An 18,081-nucleotide genomic window follows, 5' to 3' on the forward strand; every position below is an offset into this window, starting at 1 on the left:
AGCAATGACCACAAGAGGAAAAAAAAAGCTGATAGATACTTTTACTTATCTTCCCACTCTTTTCTATGATCCTCACTAGCTCAAAATATCTGTCAAGAGAAAGAAGGCAAGTGAGGGACTGAGCCTGAGGAACAGTGGACCAGTCCTGTGCAGGCTGCAGATGTCCCACAAACCAGCAGCCGAGGGCGACGGAGCTCTCTAATGCTTCTGTTACGGTTGGTGCTGGTGCGTGACAGTTACCTTGATTTTATGGGCCTCATCAAAAGGAGAGAAGATCCTATTTGACCACAGATTCCATTAGAAGACATATGGCCTGTGCTCAAAACATAACCTGAGTTAGGAAACCTATTGTCTTGAATCTGTACGACTAAAATTTTTTTCAATTATCAGTGCTAGAGTGTAGTCAAAGCCCTTGGTGCTGCCAGAAGTCAGCCCAGACCTCCACTCAGAAAGAGACTGTTCCAAGGTACAGATTCTGCTGACCCAGCCAACTAAACCCACAGCAGAGTCAGGCCACTGAAACTCAGCATTTAATGAAAAACTTACCTTCTTATTGCCTCACAGTTTACAGAGTTTTTTTTCTCAATACCTTTCAAGATTCATAACCCACCAAGGAAAGTAGCCTCTAATTTTCAGATGAAATACTAAGGCTCAGAGAGATCTGCTCCAGTTGTCCAATATGATACAACTGTTGGGAAGAGCCATGACTTCAAGGTACCAGGCTCCTTGTTCTCTGCTTTTTGTTTCTGGATTTATTCTGACAAAATTCTTCCCAGAAGCAAGACCATTTCTACAAACAGAGTCCATGATTTCAGAACGAAGTCTGACATTTTAAAATTTGGGAGTAAAGATTTGTTCAATTAGCTAGGCTCAGGATACAGAAATACATAATTTTATACATGGATCCCTTTTTCCTCCACCACAGCTTTTCCCAACGTGATGCCTACAAATTCATTCAACCCAGTATAACCACTCCTATAATGCATAGTCCAGCTCTTTCCTCCACTGTCCCACCACTGGGTTGTCTTTATCTACTTTGTCTTAGGTCTTTAATATTGCTCTAATTCCTGCAGACGTAGGATCTATTTTTCAAAAATTTATGCCCTAAAAACATCAATGCCCTAGGCCTTTTCATTTTCCAGTTTTATTTTCCATTTTTTCTAAGTCTACAATTATACCCACTCATGTCTTTTACATTCACCTCAGATACATTTCTGTGCTCAAGTCAGCTACACATTTACAAGGTAGAGCCTCCCATTCAATTTTGCGAATAGGGAATTCCCTTCTAATATCAGAGGAAAAGATGCTACTGACACCTTAGTAAAAAGAAAAACATACCCTTCCTTTGTAAAGATGTAGCCTTGCACAAGGGCATGGCTTGGCAAGGGAAATTCTGACAGAGCTTTAGTCCCCACTAACTTCCTCGGCTAGGCATCTTTGTGTAACACCCCAACTGCACAATCATACCAGGTAGCCCTCGGTCTGGGATCCATGAAGAATATACCTTGAGATTTTGTTTAGTGGCTGACAAGCCAAGTAGACATGGTCATCTCACAGTCTGTAATTACATCTGCAAGATTTAATATTCTCCCCAGTCTATTTAATTAGTCCCATGAGGGTAGGAACTCTGTTTTTACTCACTCCATATGCCAGTGCCTGGTACAATACTAAGCACTCATTATTTCTTCAATCCTTTTTATAACTGTGGCTTCAATTCTTTGGGCAAAGCAGAAAGTTTACTTTATAACTCAGACATGGCCACTGCTCAAAAGTTTATCTATGGCAAACATGGGGACCATTACAGAGAAGAGTGAAGATGGGCAGCCAATTCAAAAGCAGAGACTGCTAACTGTAATAGCTAGCTAAGCTTACAAATTCTGGGCTAGCACCTACAATTGCTTCTGAATACTCTCTCATTTAACTAGAGTCGCAGTATAAATGACTGAATCTGTGACTGGCTCTTAATGGACCACTGTGATATTTACAATTTATCAGTTACCTCCTGTTTTTTTCTAATCCCATTCTTGTGTCTTCCTCCAATCCATTTGCCATACCACAGCCAGTATGAAACCTAACCTGATTAATGTATTTTTCAGTTCAAAATCTTTCAATGTCTTTCTTGCTTAGGAAAAAAGATAAAATTCTATCATGCTTTACAAAGCCCTATGTGATTTGGCCTCTACTTACCTCTGCACGCTCATCTCGAGTCATTCTCTTTATTTTCTATGCTCTGGCCACCATTCTTTCACTTCCTTAGGCCTACGAGGCTCACTGCTGCTCAGGGCGTTCACACGTGCTGTTTCCTCTGTCTAAAATTCTTCTTCCTCCCACCACAATCGCCACTTACCTGACTCTTGCCTCTCCTACAGTTCTTAGCTTAAATCGAGTTCTGATTGGCATACTGAGTGCATAATATAATGTAGGTCTCCCCTCTCGCCCACTAACTCTACTAGCAGCCAATTCTTTTCTTCCATAGTTCTTATCCCATTCTGTCCCAATCTATACATCTGTATGATCTGATTAGCATCTATCTCTACCTGTGGACAGTAACTCCACGAAGGTCTGTTTGGCTTGCTGGTATATCCTCAGCATTACTTAGGGGTTTGGCATATAACCTGGATTCTAGTGTTATATTGAATAAATGAAAGTACAGGTTTTAAGGATCACAGAGACATGTTAACATGGGATGGGGAAAGGTAACATGAGGAAGTAAGAAGTAAAAGCAGACAAGAAAGAGCATCCCTGGCATTACAGCCAGGGCTCATCTCATTGCCATTCAGATCCCACAGCAGCTCAGGATCAGTTCTTGAGCCGCAGTAATCTGAGTCATCCAGCAGCTATGACGGTGTCTCAGCAACAAAAGTAAGCGCCCCTTGGTCCCTGCAGTTCCTGACTTCTTCCTGCTATTCATTTCTCAGCAACACTCTTCTGTTTCTCTTGTTAACTATCCATCATGAGGAAGTTATTTTAATCTTAAAAAAATTGTTCTTATGAAAAAAGTTAACTCGTTAAAGAAAAATTAAAGAAAAAAAGAACACTAAAAAGCTATTATCCCATTTATCTAGAAAGAAAATAACAGCTTGATATAAAAGCCTTCTAGAGAATACATATGTACACACAGAAATTACCTTCCTATAAACTGAGACATTTACAGATACAATTTTGTAACTTCTATTCTTAATACACAAATTTTCTTGGAACTTCATAAGTTGTCACAATAACCCTTTATATTTGGAGATCTTAAATCTGTTCCAGTGTTACACTATTACAAATAATACAAAACAGAAATAGCTGGTTGAAAATAAATAGGAATCTAAAAAGAAAGTAATTCACTTCCACAAAACTTAAAATATGAACATATACATTTAAACTGGTAATGTGTTGTAAAACCACCTCATGGTATATTTATATTACTACTATTTTAAAAACCAGTACCTGTGGATATTAATTTTAAAAAAATCTAATTGTCAAAATTGTCTAACTTGCTGTCTTCTGAACTTCTTTCAAATTGTGTGCCACCACTCCACTGGAGGATCTTAGACCTCCCATTAATAAGAAATGTTAACTTCTGAACTTAGGGTTAAGAGGCCAAATAATTATTTTTAATGGATTTAGATGCAAAAAAAGTCTAGGTCTCAGATAGTGAGAGTAAATTATGGCAGCACACTCCTACTGTAAACAGTGCTAGAGATATGTGAGCAGTATGGATGTGTTGTGACACAGGAAATTTTTTTCCCCAACCCTAAGGTGGCAGGGGTAGTGGTAGTGTGGAAAAATTATGGAGTCTGTCTGAGTTCACACATAGGGCCTATCTGCCTGTTAACCCAGCCTTTTCACATGTGACCCAAGCTATTCTCTTGGCTTTCCTCCCATGGTCATCTTGTTGCTAGGTGTCTATTCTATGCCCACCATCTCCTCTAAGGTGCAGGTAGAAAGAAGGGGAAGAAACTAGGGCAAAAGGGCATATGCCCTGAGGCTATCCCCTTTTAAGGGGCTTTCCTAGAAACCCTTCCACACCTTTAATTACACCTCATTGATAAGAACCCTGTCGCACTGTCATCCTTATCAGTAGTGAAGGCTGGACAATGTAGTTTATTAGCTGAGAACATTGCCACCTCCATGCAAATCAGGATTCTGTTAATAAAGAAGAAGAAAAGAATAAAGAAGTAGTTAAGGGCTTCCCTGGTGGCGCAGTGGTTGAGAATCTGCCTGCCAATGTAGGGGACACAGGTTTGAGCCCTGGTCCGAGAAGATCCCATGTGCTGCGGAGCAACTGGGCCCGTGAGCCACAACTACTGAGCCTGCGTGTCTGGAGCCTGTGCTCCGCAACAAGAGAGGCCGCGATAGTGAGAGGCCCGCGCACCGCGATGAAGAGTGGCCCCCACTTGTCACAACTAGAGAAAGCCCTCGCACAGATATGAAGACCCAACACAGCCAAAAATAAATAAATAAATAAATAAATAAATAAATAAAATAAGTGATATATTTGTAGCTTTAAAAAAAAAAAAAAAAGAGGGGCTTCCCCGGTGGTGCAGTGGTTGAGAATCTGCCTGCCAATGCAGGGGACACGGGTTCGAGCCCTGGTCTGGGAACATCCCACATGCCACGGAGCAACTAGGCCCGTGAGCCACAACTACTGAGCCTGCGCGTCTGGAGCCTGTGCTCCGCAACAAGAGAGGCCGTGATAGTGAGAGGCCCGCGCACTGCAATGAAGAGTGGCCCCCGCTTGCCGCAACTGGAGAAAGCCCTCGCACATAAATGAAGACCCAACACAGCCAAAAATAAATAAATAAAATAAAATAAAATAAAATAAAATTTAAAAAAAGAGGTAGTTAACTAGCAGTCTCTCTTATACACAGTTTTGGAAAAGATGGCTTAAGGAGACTTCTGGGAATTTCAGTTCCCAAAATAACCAAAGCAAAATGGGGGGAAATGTAAAGAAGGTCTCAGTAGAAAGACCTACCGGTCTGGCCACTAAAAGATAGGGTACAAAAAGCCCAAATTGATGGGCAATCCATAAATGTTATAGTAAGGAAATACCAAGAAAACTAATAGCGATTGCCAACCTTACTGTCTGCTCTTCAACCCTAATACCCAAACTTCAGACAGTCCTGAAACAAATGCCCTAGTGGGGAGGCCAATGTCCTCAGACTAGGACACTTTCCTCATTGGGAACACTTGGGAACAGGAGGCTTTATGTACAGGTAACAAACTAGTAGGTACATAGCGTGGGGTACAGAGTGGGGTGTGGTTGAGACACAAATGTTCCATGGAAACCAAGCCACAGGGATCTCTGCAGGAGTCTATAGGCTAACAGACATAACAACGGACAGGTCTGGAAACACTGAATGGGTAATAAAGAAAGGAAAGACATAACTACTATCTCTGCCCCATCCTCTCCTCTTCTCCCCATATAAAAAAAGAACCTTTAGCTACCTATCAAGTTCACCCTAGGTTGACCAAATGATGACTTTGGACAGCTATAGAAAGCATCTAGCTGACTTGGATCTACTCTTCGTATGATTTTACCATTTCTTCTATAACAATTTCTACCATTTCTACTCAGAAAAAGCTTGGAAGGATGCAAGGGAAGAAATCGACTGGGCTGCCACCAAACCCAATGAGAGGACCATCCCCTCCCTCTGAGAACACTGGTTTTACTGGCTAGGGTTCTTGAAATCACTCTCATTTGAAAGTCTTCTCAATGAAGACTTCACTGTAGTAAGACAAAGATGTGCAGTAGGACAAAAATATTTACTGATTTATTGTACTATTCCAGGTATTAGTTCCCAGTAAAGTGAATGAGTACAGGGCTCTCCTCCAGGGGCTCTTGGGCTAGGAGCTCTTACCCAGTGTTGCCCAAAATTTCAATGCCAACACATACAGCTGTTAGCTGGAGCTAACTCTGCATGGAAACTTGGAAAGAAATTCAAAGAGATATCTGGTACCCACATTGAAGATAGTGAAGATAAATTCTAGAAGGTCTGGCTATAATACCAGTATAAATAAGGTTATAGCCAATAAGCTAGAGGTCCTCATTCTAGTATAATACAACAGCACTGGTTATAACAGCAGTTCTATCTTGAAGGAATGATCACACTAGACATTTCAGGTAATTCAGAACACCTGTAATAATTGGCTTTTCTCAAGAAAAGACTAAATTGCATATATTTGGCCATATGCCAAGTTATCTAATTAGTCTAGAGGCTGCATATATAGAATAATACACATCTCAACTGGGAAGATACATACTTCATTCCAGAACAATTGAAGGATGCGAAATCATGGTACCGAGTAAAAAACCAGGCAAATTTCAGAACCTGGATAGTTTATGCAAAGGCTAAATTTAAAAGTGATAATGGAGGTCCTGTTGCAGTTATAAGAAAAGATACATGTGGGGATGGGAGCACATTAAACTTATGAAATCTCTATCAGCTGGAACAGGGTTAACTGTAGCTGGCCATTTAACTGGAGCTGTCAGAGAAATGACCCATTCCCCAAACCCTGAGACACTTCCTGGACCCTGCTGTCCCTGTCCTAAGCACAGTCCCCAATCCTATCTGTATATGTTTCTCTTGAGTCTGAGCTGAAGGGAACAGGCACCAGTACTTGTAACATCAAGGATGCTCATAAAGATCTTATCCTATAACACCCATATTAAGTACCAAAAATTGGACTCTGGGTTTTGGCAAAAAGTGTACACCCACTCCTCATTCTCCTACCTATTGGATATGAGGACCAATTCAACGGCTGCATGAAAAATACAGTAGGTGCTGCTATTTGGGACTAACTAGACCAGCACTGGGAGTCACTAAATGGCTCCCTAAAATCCTTATTGGGATCTGGGACAGAATTTATAATTTCCATAGTTTAGATTGACAAAGCAACTCAGAGATCTGTGATACAGCTACTATATATATGCAACAGTAATGCTGAAGAAATGGTAGTCGTAAGATATACAGTGGTCTAAAACCACATGTCCTTAATATTATATTCTAGCTAGGAAGGAGGACCATGTGCTATTAAAAAGGAAAAATACCTATATCCCAGACAATTCCCAAAACACATGGGATTCAATAAGATATATCCATAAGGAAGTGGCTAGGCTGAGTGAATTTCATGTGGTCCTGGTTTTCCATACTTTGTGATAAAGTGGGAATTTATATTAAGGAAGTTTATTATTTGTGAACTAAATATTTCTATTTTTAAGTGATGAGATATATGAAAATAATGATGGCATCATGTTGGTCTGGAGTCATCATATTGGTCTAGATACAAGTTGTCAAATAAGGGGTGGACTGTGGTGGGTCATGACTTGTAATTTCAAAACTCCATGGCTGCAAAGGCCCTATGGAAAGGCCCCTTGTTATTTGCAGCTGTGAACTGGAGAGCTCCTACATTCTGTGTTTCAGTTTGAAGGTCTGTATTCAAACCATGAGCTTTAGGTCCAGTGACAAGATAGCTAGAGTTTAGATTTACTGGTTTACCTATCAATGACATCACCCTCTAAACTGATTAAAAAAACAGACTGAGGAGACTCAGTGCCCCTCTAATCTGGTGGAACTCCCATCCTGCATTAGTCCCATAAACCCACAGATTCAGGGCACATCTCAGGGAGAGAAAAGAAAGGCACTGGGAGCAGCACCTGTTGTACTACCTTAAGGCATACTCCGCTCTAACTAGCTGAGTTATAGCCTTCATCTGAGATAAGCTAATTCTTGCTACCACCAGGGTTAAATCCTGACCCACAAGCTTCCAGGGGTCATGGGCTCTTACCACAACCAACCCTTCTCCCTTTCAGGGAATCCTGATGTCATCAAGTGACTGTCAAACATCCTTAAAATTCTCTAGAAATAGCTGTCAGAGTGTGTTCATTCCTACCCCAAGCCTCGCCTACAGGGATTGTTATAAATCCCAATTGTTAAGCACTAATTAGAGTACTCAAGATGAAGCATCTCACCACATCCTAACAACCTCTGACCTCTAAAATGCCTACCAGTTTACCTTCCAAATGGTCAAGTGCAGGATTAGTGTATTTCTGTTTCCAATCCCCTTCACAAGACACCTGAAGATAAATATAACAGACTCATCCTTACCCAGAAACAATGTGTTCTGCCTTGTCAGGAACAAGCTGGGAAGGGGCATTTCCTCTTTGAGAATCTTGCCTACCTCAAGGGATCAACCTGACATAGGGAAAAAAGGGGATGTGATATACTTTGGGGGCGGGGGAGAGAGGTGGTTAAAATATCCATCAAATGCTTAGAACTTGACAGTAAATAAAGTTTGGGGCACTCCATGTGCTATCCCAGACAGAAACCTTAATAGGGATAAGAGTGTAAACCATTTATGCTTCCTAAATTTCATGTCTCCAGACTTGTGAAAGCTATGGAAAAACTAAACCTCATAGAAAGTGCCACAAACTGTGAAATGGATCCTGTACTAGGCACATCTCTGCATTTTGTGAGGCTTTCTGAAATTGTGGGAAGCATTCCTTGGAACCCACTAGTAAAAATCAGAGCATTTCGGAGTGATTAAATGTCATAAGTATGCAACCCTGGGAATCTTTTCACAAGGAGAGTTTTTGTATCAAAATCATCTTGTGTGTCTCATGTCTGGATAAAGGTATAAGCTAAAAACAGAAGGTGTTTTTTTTAAGGATATCAACATCCATGTATTTTTAATGTTTTGAAAAACCACAGTATTTTGAAAACCTGCTGTGCATTAATAATGTATTTTGCAGATTTCCCGTTTCTGCTAATGGTCGTTTAGGTTGTTCACATCAGGTCTACAGCTGAAAACAACTAAAAAACTGGATAAAATATATTTAAAATAATCTTTTTAAAAGCATCTAAGAGATTATAAAATAGTAAGAAATTATCAGCAAAAAGTAAAGAGAAGTCAAGAATCTAGAGAAGTAGACACGCCTGAAGCTAATCCCAGAAAATGAGAAACTCCATTCTGATGGCCTTTCAGGGTGCAGAAGGGGACAGAAAACAAAACTCTGGGTCCATGCACGTTGGGGAATCTGACAGGAGACCTTCCCCTACAACAATCTGGGTTCCAGGATCTCAGAGTGAAGGTGAATAGAATTGGAATAACCTGAGGAGAATTAAAACAGAATAACAATCCCTTGAGTATTCTAGGAAATAGCAAACTTTGAACAGGTGGTCCCAGACTGGTAGTGCCCGTGGGTGCCTGGCAGAAGTAAATGCAAATAGTCTTTGGAGCAAAGTATTTTCATTATAGGCCTCACAATTATTCCTACAAAATAACCTTTCAAGTGCAATGACTAGCACAGAGTCAAATATACCCAGGATATAGGAAAATTAAAATTAGTGAATCAAGCAGACAACAGAAAGAGATCATCAGAAACTCTAGATGTAGGGCTCAGGATCTGTGTCTTAATAGGCCACCCAGGTTTTTCTGATATATGCTAAAGTTTGAGAATCAATGCTTTATACTTTAATCATATAAATATGCATCCTACAAAAAAATGTATAAGTGTATTAGGTCTGGGGAAGGGCCCAAGAATTTGCATTTCTAACAAATTCCCAGATGATGCTGATGCCAGACCATACTATGAGAACCACTGGTATAGAAAAAAGGAATTATTACACAGGAATAGGTTTGGAAGCAACATGCAGAAATTTCCTGGAATGCCGGCAACTTTCTATTTCTTGATGTCAGTGGTGATTACACGGTGTAATCATTAAATTATATGTTTATAGTTGAATGCACAGTGAGATCACTGACTGTCCTTCTTCCATTCAGTCATATATGTCAAATGCCAATGCACTAATCTTACCCACCATCATCCTGCCACCCTCATTTAAAATCAATTTCTAAAGTAGAAAGTGTAAAAAGTTAATAAAGTTGTGAGATGTAGATTCCTCAACTTTAGTTCCTAGTGTAATTAGCTCACAAAATTAAATTCCTACAAAACTAAAAAAACAACTATCAAACTTTTAACAAGAAAAAGTGTACAATATAAGAAATTACTGCTTTTTTCCCTAAGTGAAAAGAAAGGGGGAACTTCCTACTTCAAAGAGGAAAAGATGCAAATACAATCACTTTTTGCCTTTGTGAGACTATCAGGTTCATATATAAATGAGTGCCACTTAAGAGCTATATAACGTCATCTAGCTCACCCCGTAGGTATAAAGAGGATATCAGTGATTACTGTCAGGCTAGGTTAAGACTTCATCCCATCCATAGTTTTAAACTATTCTTTGTTATAATAATCACTTGGTTTGAAAACCAATCATAAGTCCTCAAAACATCCTACTCTTGAAAGAAAGTCAGAGTCCCTGCTACAGACTCATCAAAAGCTGTGGATATACCTGTTGACTGTCCTACTATGTGCCCTCTGGATTACCAGAACTGGTTTGGAAGATTCCAAAGATTGCAGGATTTTCTAGTCATTTGTGAATCTTATTGTGTTTCTTGTGAGTTGATGATGTCCTTGTCACTTTCAAACCAAAGTTCTTTATACATACCATTCATTTGTTTTATTCTCACTTTATCATAAATGGTACTGATAAAATTTTTCAGCCTCAATTTTTTTCTATATGGCAAGTAGCTTCTGAGTAATCTTCAATTTTGAAACTGAAAGTATTCAAGTATTTTATACAGAAAATACTTGACACAGAAGTAGCAATCTCCCTGCAAGTTGTTTTTTCCACATTTCCACCATTACCAGGTTATCTGCAAAACAGGAAGTTTCCACCAAATATTTGATCACAGTGGTCTGTGTAACTCATATTCCACTGACTTGTAGTAAGTTCAAGGCACCATTGTAAAATTTGCTGAATCCTTTTCCTTACTTAGCATGTCCTCTTTTAGTTTTCTGCGCATCTTTGTTTGGTACGTAACCTAAAATCAAAATGTTATTTAAAAGCCTTTTCTCACATATACACAACTCCCACCCCCATACACCCTCCTGCAGGTTGAAATATTTACCTCTTCTGTGTCTTTTTAAAAAATAATTTAAAAAATTATTGAGGTAACATTGGTTTATAATACAGGTTTCATATGTACAAAATTACATGTCAACTTCTGTATATACTACAGCTTGCTCACCATCAAAAGTTCAGTTTCCATTTGCCACCATACAGTTGACCCCTTTTACCCATTTCACCCTTTCCCCCTTCCCCTTCCTTGTAAACACTACTCTGTTCTCTGTATCTGTGTTTGTTTTTCTTCAGTTTGGTTTATTTTATGGTTCTTTTATTTATTTGTTTGTTGCCTTGTTTGTTTTTATGTGTCTTTGATCACTGTCCTAGTGGTTAAAAGAACCCTGGAAACAGACTGCATGGGCTCAAGTCCCAATGCCACCACTTGCTATCAGCGTGATCTTGAACACACTATTAAACCCCTTTGTTTCTCATTTTACTAATCTGTAATATGTGGATAGTAATAGCTGGCATCATAATTATGAAGTTATCATTATGAATTTTTTCTGTGTGAGGATTCAATATGTTAATGAATGTAAAACTCTCAGAATAATGCCTGACATATAATAAACATTATGCAAGTCTTAGCTATTACTATTATAATAATAATTATATCTATAGCCATATAAACCACATAGTTGTTGATATTATATATGTTCCTAGTCTTATGATTTGTGTTTTTACTATACTAATCAAACTATCTTGACCATTTAATAGGAAGATATCACATACAGAGCTTACAAGCTCATCAAGAGGCCATAAGTATTTCTCCTGGATGCTCAAGGATACTCAAAAGATTAACTGAGAAAATGATAGAGCCTTCCTTATTACACAAAATACAGAGCATTGCCTTGAAGCTGTGTACCATATAACCATTAATGCTGGCTGTAGGGATCATAAACACTCCTGGCTCCCATGTTATCTGAAACAAAAACGCCAAACCCAGATGTACCACCCATAGCAATGTAAATCAAATATGTCCCCAGACATTTGATAGCAAAGTTCCACACGCATGTGCATGCACACATACACATTTACCCAGAGATGGTCAATATTCTTCTTGTAGAAAGCTTATTGTTATACTCAGCCTTCTTCCTCATCAACAAAAGACCATAAAGTTTTTTTTTTAAGTTTCACTCAAAAATCTACAGGAGATGTTTGCCTGAAGGGGAGTAAAGTCCAAATATGGTGCTAGCTAAATGATGAATAGAGTTTGTGGAAAGAACAGATGTGAATCTACCTCTTCAACTAGAGTTCATTTAAGTAATCAGATAAATCTGCTCCTGGCAAACAAAAGAATGGCAGAGACTAAACTTATTTTTCTTATTCTCTATTTTAGGGAAGATTTCACAAGAACCCCTCTGCCTTAGTAAGAAACAGATGTTTCCCCATATGGCTTCTTACTACCTCAAGAACCATTTTTGTTCAGATTCAACACGCATAAATATTTCAGTAATTTGGCTTCTGCCGAAGATGCAGAAATCTAGAAGGAACATCGGTCTCACCTTAACAACTAGAAATATTACAAAATAACTTTTCTTAAACCTATCAGAGATCTGAGGTTAGGGTGACCAAGTGGACTTTCCCGGGTTTAGTACTGAAAGTCTCCTGTCCTGGGAAACTTCTCAGTCCCAGGAAATCTGGGATGGTTGGTCACCCTAGCTAGGGTTGCAGACTAATCAAGTAGCCTGAAATTCAGGGAAAGACTGGCCCCACCACGGAGAGACAAGCTGTAGGCACAAAAGAAGAGACATCAAGTACAACACAAGGTGCTAAGAAGTCAGCTAAAATTGTTAATAAATTGCTAAAGGCCAAGTGTGGACTAGCATGAGAGTATAGAACCCCTGGGAGCCTCAGACAAAAAGTGAGTTTGCTCCCAATTTCAGTCTCTTCTCCATGCTCTCTACTGGGTACTGATGAGAAAGATTTAAGACAAAGCAAGAGAGCAGAGAGAGTCTCTCTCGGCGGTGAAGGCCTGTTGGAGGGCAGAAAGCTCCCACTGTAGAAAGATAAAAGTCCTGCCCAGACCCTTCCTTACCTATAAATAATAGCCACTGGGGTAGGGACAGCAAGGCCTATTGCCTCCAGGGACCTTTGATTCTGAGTAAGGGTAGGAGTAGGGGAGGACAAACAAACAACTCCTACTTCTGGGTAAGGAGGGGAAGGAAACGTCTTGGCCCAGGATCCCATACCATTACAGTTAGAGGGCTCCTACGCTGCAAGAGGGTCAGGAGACTCTCATCTTCTCAAGACTCACCAAAGATGCAAGGCAGAAATTTTGTCTGTCACAGGGAGACTGAAAGTCTGAGAAAGCCCCACTCTCAAGGCCTAAGAATACAAGGCTTGCCTAAGAGAGGCTGGGCCAGAATGACTAAGAGTCCTCTGGCCCCCACTCCCAAGCTAGCAAGCATCAGGCAACAAGCAAGAGGAAAGGCAAAAGCATGGAGCGAGATCTCTTCGAGATGCAGATTCAGAGGAAAGGCTGGAAGCTGCGAGTGAAACAGGAACATGGAGAAAATCCCTCTAACTCTGCAGCCCACACCCTAAGCATAAGGTAACACTAGAGGAAATCAAAACTAGTCATGTACTGAAGGTGGAACAATAAAAACCAAACCCACCTTAACTACTGGTTAGATTGATTCAACACACCACATTACTGACCTAGCAGAAGAAACATGCTTATTTTGAGGCATACATTCTCTTTACCATAATCTCTACTCTTCTACACAAGATGCCTGGTATATGAGACATATAAAAAGGAGGAAAAAAAAACCCCAAAAACCCAAGGGCAAGAGAGAAAGCAATTAACAGAACCAGATTCAGAGAGCACTTAAGTGTTGGAACTATGAGAGAGGAAATTTAAAATAACTTTAACACATTAATAATCACATATACTAAAGGTTCTAGTGGAAAACATGGCTGAACAGATAGGAAATTTCAGCAGAGATTTGGAATTCCAGAAGAAGAGAGAGAATAGCAGAAGTAATATCTGAAGAAAGAATGGCTGAATCTTCAATAAAAACAACAATATACACCAAACCACAGATCCAAGAAACCCAAATATTTTCAAGCATGATAAATATTAAAAAATACACACCCTGACACATCATACTCAAACTGCTGGAAAACCAAAGTTAAAAAGAAAATATTGAAGGTGGCCACAGAAAAAAGATACAATACACAGGAACAAAATTAAGAATTACAGTGGGGGGGACTTAGAGACCATGCAACCCAGAATACAATGGAGTGACATATTTAAAACAATGAAGGAAAAATACTGTTAACCCAGAATACCATGCCCAGGGAAAATGTCTTTCAGATATGAAGGAAAAATTGACCTTTTAAGACAGATCAAAAAAATAAAAGAATAAGACGACATCATCAACAATGCATGCTCATGCCAAATTCAAAAACTTGGATGAAACAAATTCCTTTCAAGGCAGAAGCTACCAAGGCTCACTTAAGCACATAACCTAAATAGTCCTATATCTATTGAAAACATTGAATTTGTAGTTAAAAATTTCTAACAAAGAAAACTATAAGCCAAGATAACTTCACTGCCAAAAGTCAAAGATCAGGACAAGACTAAGCTCTTCTTAGCACACAGCTATTTGATAGATATCTTACTTGGTACCAGGGGCAACACTCGGGCTTCAACCTCCTGGAAATTGTAAAAAGTCCAGAATTCCAAGTTATTCTCTCCAAGGCATCACTTCCAGGGATTCCCAAATATTTCACATTCTTTGATGAAGACACCTCAATCCTATCTTGGAGTGCTGACTTGATCATGGTTGAAAGGTGCACAGAAGTTTGGCCTTTGCAAGTTGGGTGAGATCATGGAAGCCTCAGAAGCTCAGGCAGTATTTTGAGCTAGATTCTCACCAACTCAATTTGCCAAGGCTTTTTCTGCTTAAAGCTTTATCTCTTGTCTAGACATGTCCATGTGATGGTAAGTCCTCCTGCACTGATGGGACAGAGTCTCATTTCAGTCATCCACAGGTGTCTAAGGTTGTGGAATCCAGGTTCTGGGCTTTGGTCAGATAGTGTAGCTCATGAGGCAAAGTACTTCAAGAGGACAGCTGAGAGTAAGGCTCATAGGTGAAGGGGTAAGCAGTGGGTGGGCAAAGCCAACTCTTGGGTCAAGTAGCTCACAGATGAAGCCAAATCATTCAGTGGAAGACACAAACCTAAAACTGAATCACTCTGGAAAATGTGGGCAATATGAAAACAAACTGAACCATGCCATGGAAGGCACACCAAAGGATGGGAGAATGTCAGCAAATGCTCTGCTACCACCACAGCTGTTGGGCAGACCCCTTTCACAGAAGATTGACGCAATCCAGTGATATTGAGAATCTCAATCTGAGCTGAGGCCTGGGCCTCAGCTCTCTTACGTACACATTTGGAGCTACTTTCCAGTGAACGAGAGGCTCTAGAAAGACTGGGTTAAGACCAGAATCTAATACACGTTGGTTCAGAGCTAACATCTTCACTCACCACACTGCTTTTAAGAGCCATTCAAAACAGTGGAGATTAAGATATTGGAGTCCACCCATTGTACATTTCCTAACTAAAGGGAGTTGCTCAAGTGAGAGCTTAAATTACAGATAACCTTCCATTCTTATCTATACTTCAGACCAGAGCACCAGGTAATTTCTTCACCAGAGCTAGTTGCTTTTTAAGGTGGTATGACAGACAAGAAGAAGTCAGGCCAAGACTGCTGTAATCCCGTAATTTGTAACAACATAATGACTTGGAGTGAAGGCTGGGGAGGTGACTACCTTCCCCCTCTTACTTCTTCCTTCCCTTCTCCACAGGTTTTCAATAATTTGCTTCTGCCAATCTGAACAGTTAAAGAGCCAAAGTAGCAGACATAGCTCTACAAGCACCTGAATTGATTCTAGTGGCAACAGCTGACAGAAGTTTGACCCTTTCTTTCCTGTAAAAGTGACTATAATTCTGAAATTCTAGATTACTTATGGTTAGGCGGTAGTTTTTTAAATGCTGAGGCCTTTAGTTCAAGGCTACTGGGTTAGTAAGGTTGCAGGTGATGTGGGTGACAGGGCAGTGGCAGGTAGGGGTACTTTCTGGGGGATGAAGGGAAATGTGAGTTTCTTGAGGAGAGGCAGCATTTTCTGAACTTTTAAAGTAAACAGTTTCCAATACTCCAAAACCTTTAGAAGAGAGCTCTCCAAAAGAAATGTAACGTGAGCACACATATAAAATTCTCCACTAGTCACGTTAAGAAGTAAAAATGAACAAGTGCAATTCATGTTAATGCTTAATATATCCAAAATATCAACATGCAATTTATTTTAAAAAATAGAATTTTTACTATAAAAAGTGAGACTTTGAAATCTGGAGTTCTTTGCACATTTAGAGCATATCGTATTTCAGACAGCCACACTTCAAGTGCTCAGGAGCCACCTGTAGTTTGTGGCTACAGAATTGGACGGCCCAGATTTAGAATCTCCTTCTCCGAGACTCTTACTTCCTCTGAACCATGTCAATGCCGCCTCTGCTCTCTGCATTCCCCCACACCCACCTGCACCTGCCCTTCCAGGGCACCTGTAAAAACAGTCCCAGAGCACCCACCCGTCGATACACGATTGGCTGATTCCTTACCTGTTTCTCTCCTTAGGCAAGGAGCCAAACGTTGTTGCCCTCAGAGGTGTTGCATTTCCACATTTTGCACATTCTTCAAAGACCCTAAAATATGAAGAGGAGTGGGGGGTGAGCACTGGATCACAAAGGTCTCAATATTTCAACAACTCTCAGTTTAGTCAGTATAATCATCCCTCCTCTGTCTCTGGATGTCTTAGTAGTTACTGAGAGGTCTAGAGAAGAACCCTTGTAATTATATTTTTGTATAATTGAATGTCACCAAAGAAAGCCTTTGGGAAAAGAGGAGAGTTGGTGCATATTTGGCTGGGCCCAGTGAAAAATGAAAATAGGGGGCCCTTTGTTCAAAAATGAAGAATTCTAAGATTTCGACTACAGAGCATTAAAGCAAGCACAGGGCCCTCTCATCACGGTGTCCTTCTGAGCCTGGAGCCCTGTGACTGCACAGGTTGACCCTTTACGAAGCTGGTCCTGGTTGAGGCTTATGTCTTTGGAGGAAGCAGGGAAGTGGTGAGATTCCCTGGACTGTCCTTGAGGAACTGGACCTTAAAAGAGACTCCAAAATCATTATCTACTGGAATTCACTGGGGAAGTTTTTTGTTTTTTTTTTTAATATCTTCATTGGCATATAATTGCTTTACAGTGTTGTGTTAGTTTTTGCTGTAAAACAAAGGGAATCGGCTATATGCATACGTATATCCCCATATCCCCTCCCTCTTGCGTCTCCCTCCCACCTACCTTCCTTATCCCACCTCTAGGTGGTCGCAAAGCATGGAGCTGATCTCCCTGTGGAAGAGTTTTTGAGCCCGTGAGAACCCCTTGGGAAGAGGTAGTGAAGGGATGAAGTAGGTAGGTAATACACGTGCCTTCGTTGATTAAACCATTGATTAATCAGTGTCACTCACATGCCGGATGTTCATAAGGTCAAGCTTCTGTGGACCCTAGTTGGGCAACAACAGACTGACATCTACAAAGGTGACCTGCGGGCCTGAGCAGGAATCCCTTCAAAGCTACGTCATAGTCAACTTTCCAACGCTCCAAGCCAGAAACAGGTGGTGACGATGAATGCCCTCCAGAAGCTACCACTAGTATGGGAGTTTGAGCTGTGGCGTGGTTTGTAGCCACCTACCCTACTTGGGCGGCCCAGGCCGAGGCCGAGGAGGGAACTTTCTTCCCCACGGCCAGCAGCGGCTCTTTCCGGCGTCCGCGCTTCTGCTTCTCCAGGCGAGGGGCACGCCGACTTCGAGACGTAGGAGATTAGGGCCGGGCCTGTTGGCCACCCTGACCGAGGCACCACCAGGTCTGGGCGAAACCAACCCAAACCACATCTATTGTTCCCGAAGCCCGCGGCGGCGTCGCAAAGGGCGGCTGGGGCCTCGGTGCACTTGAGCCTCGGAGACCCTTCTTCCCCCACTGGCGTCCGGGGGCAGCAACGGCCCAGGGCGTCCACCTGAAACAGTTCAACCGAAACTGTGGCCTGGAAGAGCAGAGAGGCTCTGCCCGTGGT

General features: G+C 40.8%; 1 long non-coding RNA gene across 1 annotated transcript in view; it reads right to left on the reverse strand.

Annotated features, from left to right (window-relative positions):
• Positions 1-16,631, reverse strand: part of LOC132364711 (uncharacterized) — a 50,035-nt gene extending 33,404 nt beyond the window's left edge. Inside the window, exon 1 of the long non-coding RNA XR_009502886.1 lies at positions 16,578-16,631. This is a non-coding gene — a long non-coding RNA (uncharacterized LOC132364711). The remainder of the gene's footprint in view (positions 1-16,577) is intronic.
• Positions 16,632-18,081: the final 1,450 nt, after the last annotated feature.

Source organism: Balaenoptera ricei, chromosome 4 (genome assembly GCF_028023285.1).
Source record: "Balaenoptera ricei isolate mBalRic1 chromosome 4, mBalRic1.hap2, whole genome shotgun sequence".
NCBI classification, from domain to species: domain Eukaryota; kingdom Metazoa; phylum Chordata; class Mammalia; order Artiodactyla; family Balaenopteridae; genus Balaenoptera; species Balaenoptera ricei.